Source organism: Drosophila miranda (genome assembly GCF_003369915.1).
Source record: "Drosophila miranda strain MSH22 chromosome Y unlocalized genomic scaffold, D.miranda_PacBio2.1 Contig_Y1_pilon, whole genome shotgun sequence".
Lineage (NCBI taxonomy): Eukaryota > Metazoa > Arthropoda > Insecta > Diptera > Drosophilidae > Drosophila > Drosophila miranda.
The window spans coordinates 29,066,580-29,081,100 of NW_022881603.1; the positions used below are offsets into that span (position 1 = coordinate 29,066,580).

At 42.0% G+C, this 14,521-nt stretch overlaps 1 protein-coding gene and 3 long non-coding RNA genes across 4 annotated transcripts in view; 2 read left to right on the plus strand and 2 right to left on the minus strand.

The window, feature by feature from the left end:
* LOC117191235 (protein hu-li tai shao-like) overlaps positions 1-14,521 on the minus strand; it is a 73,762-nt gene that overhangs the window by 5,551 nt on the left and 53,690 nt on the right. The gene's annotated exons all lie outside the window — the stretch shown is intronic.
* LOC117191240 lies at positions 729-14,440 on the plus strand. Its single transcript, XR_004473981.1, has 2 exons — positions 729-762; positions 14,376-14,440. It is a non-coding gene; the product is annotated as an uncharacterized LOC117191240 (long non-coding RNA).
* LOC117191238 lies at positions 1,977-2,702 on the minus strand. The gene is made up of 2 exons (XR_004473979.1): positions 2,530-2,702; positions 1,977-2,461 (listed from the first exon to the last, which is right to left on the minus strand). It is a non-coding gene; the product is annotated as an uncharacterized LOC117191238 (long non-coding RNA).
* LOC117191239 lies at positions 13,395-13,707 on the plus strand. The gene is made up of 2 exons (XR_004473980.1): positions 13,395-13,490; positions 13,559-13,707. It is a non-coding gene; the product is annotated as an uncharacterized LOC117191239 (long non-coding RNA).

The window sequence follows — 14,521 nt, forward strand, 5'->3', positions numbered from 1 at the left end:
GGATCAAATTAGAAACCAAAGCACTAACAATCATACATCGCCTAATGCGAAAACACCTGATGTCGAAAGCAATTGTTCAGTAGATGACAATTCCAAAACCAACAATGAACAAATAGTTTCTCAACCAACACCCACCAGGAGAGAGTTGAGACCACGTGAGGCAGGGAAGGTAGTAAAGCGTATTTAACAATAAAATAATATAAAGAAAGGAATTATGAAATCAAATTATGTACAAATTAAACACTGAAACAAATACTAAACAGATTAAGAAGAAAGAAAAATACGAAATCACATAAATTTTATATACGCTAATTAGATTAAGTACACAATTCAAATTGTTATAAGAAAATAGATTTGTAAATGACATGTATATTAAACATCTAAGGAGAGGCGTGTTAGGTATTATATTAATATCTATATACGGTCACACCATCCAAGGGGGATAGAATAAAAGAGAATCTTGAAGACAACGCGTGCTTAAGTCTGAGTGTCAATACACTACAGTATGGATGGACTAGAGCTAGGGTTTAGTTCGGGTGCTTTTGTTTTGGTGGACTATATACGAGTGTTGTCGAGAAAAATTAGCTTGTATATACTTAGTTTTAAGCAAGGGCACAGATACCCTACATAAAAAAAAAACAGAAGAAAAATGGCCACACTATGAAAAGACAAGAAGGTCACATTAGTTTGAGCAGTCGAAGAAAGAGCGGGGAGAAAAGACGAAGCATGCGTAGATATATTACCTACATATAAGAATAAAATGTATTAACCTCCTTTTGCAAATAGGAAATAAATCGCAACCAACGCCCAAGTACCTATGAAGATAAGCGATTGTGTTTTATCCGCAATTCTCACGTTCCTGGACTCAACATCTTTTATTTCGCTTCCTGGAAGCCAATGACGCTAGAGTTCTTGGAGTTTGTATGAAGACGGGCAGAGACTCGTGGTGCAAGCACTGAAGTATACTGGACATTGGAGAAGCGACGGAACCCACAAGGAGACGGTCATCTCGCTCGTGGGTGGATAATAAACATTGCAGAACACGGAGGCCAACGTGGGTGCGCACGTCAGGCAGCTGAAAAAAGCGCACATTTATATGTACAGTATGTCAAGAAACTCTTTACACACTGAAAATAAATTAAATTTTTTGACTTTGGATAAGAAAATAATGGCCTTTGGTTCAAATTTATCAAATTTTTTTAATTCATAACCATTAAGGGATTAATTATAAAGTAGTTAGTGAAAAAAAAATAACAAAACTATAAATAGGTAACTTACAAAACAACAAAAACAATGATTACTCATTTTTGACAGTCAAGAAACTCTTTACACATTTCGTTTTCGAGCTCTGTTTTGATCTCGTTCTTAGAAAAAACGGGACTTTACCGTAATCTATGCTTTTGGCGTTGCTCAGTGATGCTCTATTTTTGCATTGACTTTGATTTGGTTGCGAAATTTGACCGGTGCACATCTACAGACTAACTTTCTGAAATTTTTAAAATGCCTGGCAAAAGACTAAGCTTTGACGTTGTCCAGTTGATTTACTATAATCACCAGTTGGGCAAATCTGTTGCAGACATGGAGACATGTTTTCAGTATCAAGGAAAACAATTTACAATGTCCTAAGTCGCGCGAAGAACGAAGGGAGACTGGAAACCAAATCTGGAGGTGGCCGTAAAAGGAAGATAGACAAACGGGCAGACCGCAAAATCAAGAGGAAAATTAATCAGAATCCGCAAATATCGGTCAGGACTCTGGCCAAGGAACTTTACGAAGAACTTGACTGGGTTGTTTCACACGAAACAGTACGCCAGGTTATTCTACGCCATAAATACTCTTCCAGAGTGGCACGAAAAAAACCGCTGCTTTCGTCGGTCAATGTGGAAAAGCGCTTCACTTTCGCTGTTAACATGATCAGTAAGCCGGCAGAGTATTGGGATGACGTCATATTTTGCGACGAAACAAAAATGATGCTATATTACAATGATGGTCCACCCAGAGTATGGCGCAAGCCGTTAACAGCTTTAGATAACCGAAACATCATTCCGACTGTAAAGTTTGGAAAACTTTCGGTTATGATTTGGGGGTGCATCTCTAGCCGAGGAGTGGGAAATATTGAATTTATTGAGAACACAATGGATGCAAAACAGTACCTCCAAATTTTAAAAACAAATTTAAAAAGCAGTGCGGAGAAATTTTTGGTCTCATTACGGACAATAGGGCCAAATTTAAGTTTTATCAAGACAATGATCCCAAACATAAAGAGTCCAATGTGAGAGCTTGTCTGCTTTACAACTGTGGAAAAGTTATTGATACACCACCCCAGAGTCCCGATCTTAACCCCATTGAAAATTTGTGGGCCTATTTGAAGAAGAAAGTGGGAAAAAGACAGCCCAAAAACCGCAATCAGCTCAAAGAATTCATATTGGAAGAGTGGCAAAAGATTCCCTTTGAGTATGACCTACAAAAATTGATAAATTCGATGAAAAAACGGCTCCAGCATGTAGTCAATGCTAAGGGTGGACATACCAAATATTAAAATAAGTTAAATATATTAAATAATTACGAAGAATTTTGAATTTAAAAAATGAAAATATTTTGTGTAAAGACTTTCTTGACAGTGTCAAAAATGAGTAATCATTGTTTTTGTTATTTTTTAAGTTACCTATTTATAGTTTTGTTATTTTTTTTTCACTAACTACTTTATAATTAATCCCTGAATGGTTATGAATTAAAAAAATTTGATAAATTTGAACCAAAGGCCATTATTTTCTTATCCAAAGTCAAAAAATTTAATTTATTTTCAGTGTGTAAAGAGTTTCTTGACATACTGTATGTAGTCTCGAATCAACTTTCATAGAGATCGGTTGTGTCGCGCTTGTGCAAAGTTGTTTTCTTTATTCTGCTTTAGCGGAGCATTCTCTTGTGTGCTAAAAATAGCATACATCGTAAATTCGGGTGCTGCTTTGTGCGGTGTCGGCAATTGGACAAAAACAAAAAACACATTTGTGAACGTTTTTACAACTGTATTCACTGCACTTCGGGCAAGACATTCCCCTCAGTCTGCGCACAGCCGCACAAGAGGGGCAATAAAAACTTCGCTTATCAGCTACGGTATAATGAATGCGAATAGTTCATCTGACTCTCGGCTTAGAAATAAGCGGACTGATCATGAGAGAATGCTTCTAATATCAGGCAAATTACCTTCTGAGATTCGTTCTGAGTACCGTTCAGAGGCTGAACGCTCTACATGCACAGAAACCACAACAACAGTAACATTCACTAGTGCCACCAACAACACCACCTACACCATGGCAACTTCTACAATATGCAGTATCTGCCCTGCACTAAGCTTTGATAGGCAAGAAAACTCCATATCCACATGCCCCGACGACACTGAGGCAAAAACACTTCGCACTGCTGCCGAGCGACTTCTGGATGCTCAAAAACGGAGAACGGGCAAAAGAAAAAACGATCAGACTTTGTCATCTAAATCTAAACGAGGGAGCGGCGGCCGGGACCTGGGCTTGCCCCCACTACAAGCCAACAGGCAAACACCAACAACAGATTTTCCTTTCTTGACACGAACATCCCAAGTGATAGTAATAATGAGGAAGTTCGGATGAATGTAGATGCAGACGCTGGAAATGACCAACTGGATGAACACCTTTATGAAGCAGTTAATACAGACCAGTGTCTTCAAGGAGAATCAACGAGCTCTGGTAATCAGCCTAAAGGCCCTCCAAAACCACCGCAAATAGTTGTCAATATTAGCAACTTAAATGACTTATTTGATGTCATAAAGGACGTTGCAAATTTGAATAACGTTGTCGTCAAAGCTAACCAGGGGGAAACGGTCAGAATCCTCCCCAAAGACAGTGATACCTATAGAGCAATTGTGGATTGTTTCGATGCCATTGGAATAGAATTCCACACATACCAATTGCAGACTGAAAAGCCTCATAGAATTGTTGTAAGAGACCTACATCATAGCACCCTAAACAATGATATTACCGCCGATTTTAAAATGTTGGGCTTCGAGGTCCTTCACATCCATAATCCAAGCTCAAGGACTAACAAGGACGAAAAACTTAATATTTTTTTCATTAATATTAAGCCTTGTGCAAAAATTAACGAAATTTACCAAGTCAAGACCCTTTGCCGCCAAAAAATAAGGATTGAAAGGATGCGAAAATCTACAGAGATTGCTCAATGTCGTCGATGCCAGGATTTCGGCCACACAGCCAAATACTGCCGCCGACATCACAACTGTGCCAGATGCGGTGAAAATCACCAAACCTCACAATGCACACGCCCCTAGATGCACAGCCAACCTGCATTCACTGCTCTGGAAGCCATATGGCCAGTTACAAAGGATGCCAATGGTATCAGGAGTTTCTACGCCGATCAATGGGCTCCGCAAAGAAAGCAATTAATACGAACAGGACGGGTCATGTCCCCTTAAATAATCAAGTGGCATATGCTTACTCTACCACTGTTCAGCACCAACCTTTGGTAGGCACTAGAAGTAATACAGGAGCCTCCTATGCTGCCGTAGCAAATGGTAATTCAAATGCAATACCTGCTACACCTGCTCAGCGTCGTTTTCATAGTCTACAAGCGCATCAGCCACAAGGATTGAATAACCAGCAACAGAATTCATATGAAGTTCATGCACTGCTACAACAACAGCAGACAAAATTTCAACAATGGCAACAACAGCTCCAACAGCAGCAGCAGCAGCAGTTTCTTATGTGGCTACAGCAACAGCAGCAAGAAAAGCAGCAGCATAATAGTCAAGCCAATCAACGCCTTGAAAAACTTGAATAAATGGTTTTTAAATTGGCCAACACGATTAAGCAATGGGCTGGATCTAATCTTCAGCTCCAGAACAACGTTTCAGCATCTCAATGAACCCACTAAAGGTTCTCATCTGGAATGCTAACGGCATTTCAGGGAAAGCAAAAGAAGTTGAGCCCTTCGCGCACAAGAATAGCGTTGACATTCTTCTTTTGACGGAGATCAGAATTAAAAGAGGGGCAGCTGTAAAAATACATGGATATGCCTTCTATCCAGCCTTCAAGCCATCGCGGAATAATAATAGCGTTGGTGGAGTTGCGGTTTTAGTTAAGACTTCGCTTCGTCATTTTCCACAAAGGGTCATTGAGACACGCAGCATGCAAATGTCAGAAGTAAAAGTAGCCACAGGACTTGGCGATGTGGAGTTCAGCGCCATTTACTGCCCTCCCAGAGTCAGGATTGAGGAAAGACATTACATCGATGCACTCCGTGCTTGCGGGCAAAGGTATTTGGTTGGTGGTGACTGGAATGCCCGACACTGGCTGTGGGGAGACACTTACAATTCCCCTAGGGGGCGAGAGCTAGCGGAAGCCATCTCTGCTACTGGCGCTAAGATCCTTGCAACTGGATCACCAACCAGGTACCCATATGTACTCAATCACACGCCGTCCTGCATAGACTTCGCAGTACATCATGGTATTCCGGATTCTCGAGCAACAATAAGTCAGAGCTGGGATCTGGACTCCGACCATCCGGCCTTAGTCATCAGCATTAAAACAGATGGCATTATAGAAAATCCAAGCCCTCATCTAGTCACCAAGCACACTGATCTGCTCGCATTTAGGCAACATTTGGAGAGGTCGATTCAACTGAACGTCACGCTAAACTCTGAGGAAGATATCGAGATGGCTGTAGATAACATCACAGAGAGTATACACATGGCTGCTGCTGCCTCAACGCCCTCGCATCCTCCGACAAGCGCCGCCTATGGAATAGTTCTTACAAGAGAGGCCAGAGAGCTTTTGTCACAAAAAAGTAGACTTCGCAGACGCGCAATCCGATCTCAAGACCCATGGGACCGAATTCTATGGAACCGGGCTGCCAAGCAACTTCGAAACACCCTGAGAGAACTTCGAAGCAACTTCTTTGAACAAAAGCTTGCTTCCATGGATTACACCGTGGATGCTGGATATTCGCTTTGGAAGACCACTAAGTCTCTTAAGAGACAACCGTTCAGACAGATTCCCATCCGGTGTCCCAACGGTGAACTTGCTAGAAACGAAGAAGAGCAGGCCAATTCGTTTGCACATCATTTAGGGGACAGGTTCACCCATTACCAATTCGACACGGAGGCGCAGTACAAAGAGACAAAAGATAGTCTGCAAACCCCTCTACAAATGGCCTTACCCATTAAACCAGCCAGGGCTGAGGACATTGTTGAAGTCATCAAGTCCCTACCGAGGAAGAAGGTTCCTGGCATTGACAGAGTGTGCAATTCCACACTGAAAGCATTGCCTACTCGGGCGATACTCTACATAGTGCTCATTTTTAACGCCATGTTAAGGATGCAGTTTTTCCCTAAGCAGTGGAAGATAGCAACAATCCTGATGATCCATAAGCCAGGAAAACCGGAGGACGACCCTGAGTCGTATCGGCCAATAAGTCTTTTGTCTTCCTTATCTAAGGTATGGGAGAGGCTTCTTGCCAATCGTCTTGGTAGTATAATCAAGGAATGCCGTATCTTGCCGGATCACCAGTTTGACTTTCGGGAGGGACACGGCACAGTGGAGCAAGTCCACAGATTGGCAGGACACATCCTACAGGCCTATGATGATCTAGAATACTGCAATGCAGTCTTCATTGATATGCAGCAAGCCTTCGATAGAGTTTGGCATATCGGCCTACTGAGCAAAATTAAAAAACTGTTCCCAGCACCATACTACGGTGTCCTACGATCATACTTGGAAGGACGTCAGTTTATGGTCAGGTTCAGGAACACACATTCAACACCTTGCCAAATGAGAGCTGGAGTTCCACAGGGCAGCGTCCTTGGCCCGCTGCTTTACTCTATCTATACTGCAGATCTACCCTCCCCAAGCGAGCAACATATGGAGGCCCCCCGTAAGGCTCTGCTTGCTACCTACGCGGACGATATAGCACTGCTCTACAGCTCCAAGTGCCGCCTTGAGGCAGCAGATGGTCTCCAAGAGTACCTCTACTCTTTGGCAGCTTGGTGCAAAAGATGGAATTTAAAAGTCAACCCACTGAAGACCACCAATCCATGCTTCACCCTGAAAGCGCTCATAGACCAGACCCCACCCATAAAGTTTGAAGGCGTAACTTTGGACCAACCAGAGCAAGCAAAGTATCTCGGTGTCACCCTTGATAAGCGTCTTACTTTTGGTCCACACTTGAAAGCTACGGCTCGTAAATGTGGGCAAAGAATGCAGCAATTGCGGTGGCTGATTAACAGAAGAAGCACCATGTCACTGAGAGCCAAAAGAGCAGTTTGTGTACACTGTGTAGCCCCGATCTGGCTCTACGGTGTGCAGATTTGGGGTATAGCTGCCAAATCGAACTATAAACGGATACAGGTCTTGCAGAATCGCGCGATGAGGCAAATAACGAACTGCCCTTGGTACGTGCGCGGCTCCACCCTACATCGGGATTTGAATCTGCATACACCAGCAGATACAGTGACAGGCTAATTAGACACCATAGTATGCTCGCCAGACGATTACTACCTGCCAGGCCTTTGAGGCGGTCGAAGAGATTGGGTTTTGCCAAAACTATTGGCCAACTCTAAGTTTCCCTCCCAATATTATAATATTATATTTTTTGTAAGTCCTCTCGCATTTAGCATTAAGTTTGGCTACCCCAATATTATTTACCAGTGATGTTAAGATACGTTATATGCAATGTACGGATTCAACGCTTAATAAAAAAAAAAAAAAAAAAATTAAAAAAAAAATTTATATGTATGTATGCGAGATCGTGCACATACTGCCATCTCGCTCTAACCAACGAAGTTCTTGCGGGCCAGCAACTAGAGGCTTGAGTGCGCAGTTGGCTGATGAAATCGAGTGAAAATTTCTGGATTGTGGTTTGTTTGGTAAGTGCCAATTTGATTGTTGATTTGGGGAAAGGTTAGTCTGCGGGTGATGATTACCAGAGCAATGAGCAAATTAAGGGCAACGGATGAAATGGACGAGGACAACGTTGAGATGGGAAAAGTGCAAAGAGAATCCGCGCAAGGTGAAGCCTCAAATATGGAGGGGGCCGGGGCCGGCACATCAAAAGAAGCCCAATCACATGGCGTTGTTAATTTTATGATGGAGATGTGGCGCCAAATGCAAGAAAGTCAGCGGGCCAATGCGATGCAAATGCAGCAGTTCCAAATGGAAGTTCTGCGGATGAATCAAATTCAAATGGAAAAAACTAATATACTTCTGCGATCCCTTGGTATTAGTGGAAGGACAACTGGCGAGCCAGGACCACAATCAACCACGGCTGAGCCCTCAGTGATATCAGACGCAGTCTCATCACCAAGGCAACCGGTTCCTTATCAGGAAACGCAAAGAAAGTTGTACGATCTACCGTAGTTTAATGGTGCTCCCGAAGAGTGGCCAATGTTCAACGAAGTTTTCACTATGACCACTGCAGAGTACGGATACAGTGACCGGCAAAATATGTTACGCCTCCAAAAGGCAATAAAGGGCAAGGCTATTTTGGTAGACCGGAGAAACTCGTAAAAAGCCAGATTAGTCGCGTTAGAGAATTTCCGAGCATTCGCGAAGGGAGATTGGAACAATTAGTAGAGTTCAAAATGAAGGTACAAAACTTGGCTTCATTCTTAGAAGCAGCTAACGCACATCAGCAGTTAAAAAACCCAACATTAATGGAGGAGTTAATCTTAAAGTTGCCAGTGCAACAGAGACTGGAGTGGGCACGCCATTCCAAGCAACTAGGAGATGAAAAATCGATCAGTCATTTAAGTCTATGGCTTCAGGGATTGGCCGAAGAAGTGCAAGACGCAGGATTGGTTGACGATCAGGCGACGTTCAAGCCAAAGAAGGAAAAGTCGAGACTATTCCATGCAAACGACATCGAACTTGTAACCATGAAGGCGTGCTCCGCATGCAATGGGAAACACGATTTGGAAAACTGTAACTCATTTGCCCAGTTAGAACTTGAAAAAAAATGGCAGCATGTAAGGGAAAGAAAATTATGCTTCAATTGCCTAAAGTACGGCCATCGTAGTCAAAAATGTAGACGACATCACCAATGTGGACTTGATGGATGTGCCAAACGCATTCACCGTTTGCTCCATGCAGAATCAGTTAATCAACCAGGCGAGGAAGTAAAGTTCACAGGAACAGCAACGCATGAGGGTAGCTCAATGATTTTGTTTAAGATATTGCCTGTAAATCTTCATGCTAAAAATAAAATAGTGAGAAGCCACGCCTTTTTGGATGAAGGTTCTGCAGTAACCCTTATAAATGAAAGCCTGGAAGACGAGTTAGGATTACATGGGCCCAAAGAAAGTCTGACATTGCAATGGTTTGGAGAAAAGACATCAACGGAATTGGTCAGCCGATTTAATATTGGAATATCTGATGAACGTGGAGGCAAGGTCTATGCACTAAACGGAGTAAGGACTATTAAGGATTTACGGCTGCCGAAGCAATCCGTAAACATGTCTGAGCTAAGTTCGCAATACCCACACATAAAGAGTATTCCTGTGAAAGGCTATAGAAATGCTAGACCTGAAATACTAATCGCACTAGATAACCTACATTTGATAGCTCCAAAGCAAATGGGCCAGCCATTGCATTAACCAATCTGGGATGGGTTGCGTATGGAAAATGTCGCGGAGAATCAGGACCCATGAGTAATGTAAAGGCCGTACATCTGGTTAAACACAATGACGAGCACATTGAACAGTTGATGCGAGACTACATCACGAATTCGGAAATGGATGTGCAGATTGTGAAAAACCACGTAGAAACGTTTTGAAACGGGATTACTATGGAAAGTGGATGACGTCGTCTTGCCTGACAGCAAGAAAATGGCAATAAAGAGACAATTGTCTTTGGAAAGAAAATTTATACATGATCCAGAGTACTACAAAAAATACTGCGACCTGATGGAAGCATACGAAGAAAAGTCATACATTCGGCATATCACAAGCAATGAACTGGAAGTGGACAAGAAAAAAGAATGGTTCCTGCCTCATTTTGGGGTCTTAAATCCTAACAAGCCCGGCAAGTTGAGAATTGTTTTCGACGCGGCTGCAGAAGTCGATGGAGTGTCGTTAAACTCCATGCTCATGACTGGCCCCGACGGGTATCAATCCCTAACGGACATTCTTATGAGGTTCAGACAGAAACCGATTGGAGTCTGTGCTGACATAGTAGAAATGTTCCAACAAGTCATAATACGAAAGGAGGATCGATGTGCCCAACGCATACTATGGAGGAAGAATCCAGGCGACGAGATGAAGGAGTATGAAATGCAGGTCATGACCTTTGGAGCCAAATGTTCACCGGCCTCTGCTCAATATGTGAAAAATAGAAACGCACTTGAATTTAAGGAATCGTATCCAGATGCGGTGAACGCCATTATTAAAAACCATTATGTGGACGATTTGGTGCACTGTTTTTAATCCGAAGAATCGGCTGTGAGAGTCGTGAAGGAGATAGTTGACATTCACAAAAAGGGAGGATTCGAACTGAGAAAGTTTGTGCCCAATTCGAAATTCTTCAACAAGGTTTTTGGTAACGAACAAGTAGCTGAACCCATAACTCTTGATAGGGATGAATCTTCGCATTATCAAAAGGTCCTGGGAATGTACTGGTGTACACGCAGCGACGAATTTGGGTTCTCACTTTCGTTTAACAAAATTGACGCATCAATCTTTTCAGAATCAAGAATACCGTCTAAGCGAGAAGTATTGCGAGTGGTTATGTCTGTGTTTGACCCATTTGGAATTCTAGGCGAATATTCCCTGATCGCTAAACTGCTTCTGCAGTCAATATGGCAAAAGCGAACAGAGTGGGACCAGCCGATATAAGGCAATGGAAATGTTGGTTGCGCAGCCTAAGCCAAGCATGCAAGATAAGGATACCCCGATGTTACGCTGAAGAGTTCTTTGGGGAACCAATTGAACTACACATATTTTGCGATGCGAGTGAGTCAGCTTATGCAGCAGTTGGATACTGGCGCATACGTACGAAATCTGGATGGAAGTCCGCATTTATAATGGGAAAGACCAAGTGTGCCCCAATGAAACTATCGACCATACCCAGGCTCGAGCTACAGGCGGCAGTGCTAGGAACTCGTCTCAGGAAATGTATTCTTGAGGGTCACGACGTCAACCCCAAATGTGTCCACATGTGGTCCGACTCCAAGACTGTCTTAGCATGGATTAAATCAGATCACAGAAAATATATGCCATATGTAGGACACAGAATTGACGAGATACTTGAAGCCACAAGGTTGGAAGATTGGCATTGGGTGCCTACTAAGGATAACCCGGCAGACTTTGGCACCAAACTCAGATCTGGAACTCGAGAAACCTCCTGGTTGAGAGGCCCTCAATTCCTTCAAGAGGACGCAAGTCAATAGAATCTAGGAACTTCAGACTTTGGTGACACGGAACTGGAACTAAGAAGCAAGTTTTCGTTATCAATCAATGAGATGTCTTCAGATGGATCTGTCAATATCGTATTCAGGGAGTTGCTGGAAAGGTTCTCTTCATTTACAAGGCTGATGCGAGTTGTCGCTTGGGTCTACAGGATGTGTGATCGTAAGATCAAACGAAAAGTCTACCTTGATGTAGCTGAAATTGAAGAAGCTGAACTCATAGTGATCCGCAATGTACAGGATGTTGCATTTCATGATGAGCGGGTGGCGCTATTGACTGGACAGTCCATCGAAAAGAACAGCAAGCTGTGAAAGTTTTCTCCGATCATAGACGGAAGATGAGTGAACCGCATGAATGGGCGTATTAATAACGCATGTTCGGTTGGAGAAGAAACCAGGCGTCCAATATTAATGCCCCAAGGGCATCACGTTACAAAATTGATCGTGCGACATTATCACGAGCTATGGAAACACCAGAATGAAAACACAATTATAGCAGAAATACGCAGAAAGTACTACATACCACACTGCCGACAGGAGGTTCGCCGTGCAGCTAGAAATTGTATGACTTGTAAAATCCAGAGAGCTTCACCAAAAATGCCATTAATGGGACAACTTCCTAAGGACGCCCATTCTCATATGTTGGAATCGATTATATGGGACCGTTTCTGGTTGTAAGAGGAAGGAGTACCGAGAAACGCTAGATATGCATATTTACATGCCTTACAATAAGAGCAATTAATTTGGAAATTGCCAGGGACCTGACAATAGATACGTGTCTTCGAGTATTGCATAACTTCATGGCGCGTCGCGGAAGACCAGTAAGAATCCGATCTGACAATGGTACCAATTTGGTGGGAGCTGAGCGTGAATTGAAAAGAGAATTACAGGACCTCGATCACATTAGAATAGCGAACGAGCTGTCAACCAAGCAGATCGAATGGCTGTTTAATTGCCCGCTAAACCCCCATGCAGGTGGGTGCTGGGAAAGATTGGTACGCAGTGTGAAGAGGGCCATAGCACACGCGCTGCATGACAAAAACCTGAAAGAAGACATACTGTATAGCCTAATGTGTAACGCTGAAAACATAGTAAATTCCAGACCGCTTACACACATTGCTCTGGATAACCCCACAGACGATCCGATAACCCCTAATCACTTTCTTTTAGGTTCTCCCAATTCTAGCCAGACACCACATCCACAAGAGGAGAAGTACAAGCCAACTCGAAAGGAATGGCGCATCGCTCAGCAGATCTCACACTCATTTTGGAACAAGTGGCTCAATGAGTACCTACCAGACCTATGCAGACGGACAAAGTGGCATCACCCAATGCCACCACTCGCTGAAATGGACATTGTTCTTATCTGTGATAAGAATCTTCATCGATCTCAATGGAAAAAGGGAGTTATTCTAGCAGTCACGCCTGGACGCGACGGACAGGTTCGCTCAGCCACTGTAAAGACGACGGCTGGAGTTCTACACCGCCCAACCTGTATGCTGGCAAAGCTAGACATATTGTGAATCACGAGCGTGCTTGATTCACGGTGGTGGGGATGTTGTCGAGAAAAATTAGCTTGTATATACTTAGTTTTAAGCAAGGGCACAGATACCCTACATAAAGAAAAAAGAGGAAGAAAAATGGCCACACTATGAAAAGACAAGAAGGTCACATTAGTTTGAGCAGTCGAAGAAAGAGCGGGGAAAAAAGACGAAGCGTGCGTAGATATATTACCTACATACAGTATGTCAAGAAACTCTTTACACACTGAAAATAAATTAAATTTGTTGACTTTGGATAAGAAAATAATGGCTTTTGGTTCAAATTTATCAAATTTTTTTAATTCATAACCATTCAGGGATTAATTATAAAGTAGTTAGTGAAAAAAAAATAACAAAACTATAAATAGGTAACTTAAAAAATAACAAAAACAATGATAACTTATTTTTGACACTGTCAAGAAAGTCTTTACACAAAATATTTTCATTTTTTAAATTCAAAATTCTTCGTAATTATTTAATATATTTAACTTATTTTAATATTTGGTATGTCCACCCTTAGCATTGACTACATGCTGGAGCCGTTTTTTCATCGAATTTATCAATTTTTGTAGGTCATACTCAAAGGGAATCTTTTGCCACTCTTCCAATATGAATTCTTTGAGCTGATTGCGGTTTTTGGGCTGTCTTTTTCCCACTTTCTTCTTCAAATAGGCCCACAAATTTTCAATGGGGTTAAGATCGGGACTCTGGGGTGGTGTATCAATAACTTTTCCACAGTTGTAAAGCAGACAAGCTCTCACATTGGACTCTTTATGTTTGGGATCATTGTCTTGATAAAACTTAAATTTGGCCCTATTGTCCGTAATGTCCGTTCTTCGCGCGACTTAGGACATTGTAAATTGTTTTCCTTGATACTGAAAACATGTCTACCATGTCTGCAACAGATTTGCCCAACTGGTGATTATAGTAAATCAACTGGACAACGTCAAAGCTTAGTCTTTTGTCAGGCATTTTAAAAATTTCAGAAAGTTAGTCTGTAGATGTGCACCGGTCAAAATTTCGCAACCAAATCAAAGTCAATGCAAAAATAGAGCATCACTGAGCAACGCCAAAAGCATAGATTACGGTAAAGTCCCGTTTTTTCTAAGAACGAGATCAAAACAGAGCTCGAAAACGAAATGTGTAAAGAGTTTCTTGACAGTGTCAAAAATGAGTAATCATTGTTTTTGTTGTTTTGTAAGTTACCTATTCATAGTTTTGTTATTTTTTTTTTCACTAACTACTTTATAATTAATCCCTGAATGGTTATGAATTAAACAAATTTGATAAATTTGAACCAAAAGCCATTATTTTCTTATCCAAAGTCAAAAAATTTAATTTATTTTCAGTGTGTAAAGAGTTTCTTGACATACTGTATAAGAATAAAAGGTATTAACCTCCTTTTGCAAATAGGAAATAAAACGCAACCAACGCCTAAGTACCTATGAAGATAAGCGATTGTGTTTTATCCGCAATTCTCACGTTCCTGGACTCAACAACGAGTATATAGAAGGGTTATCTTTGCATACAAATAT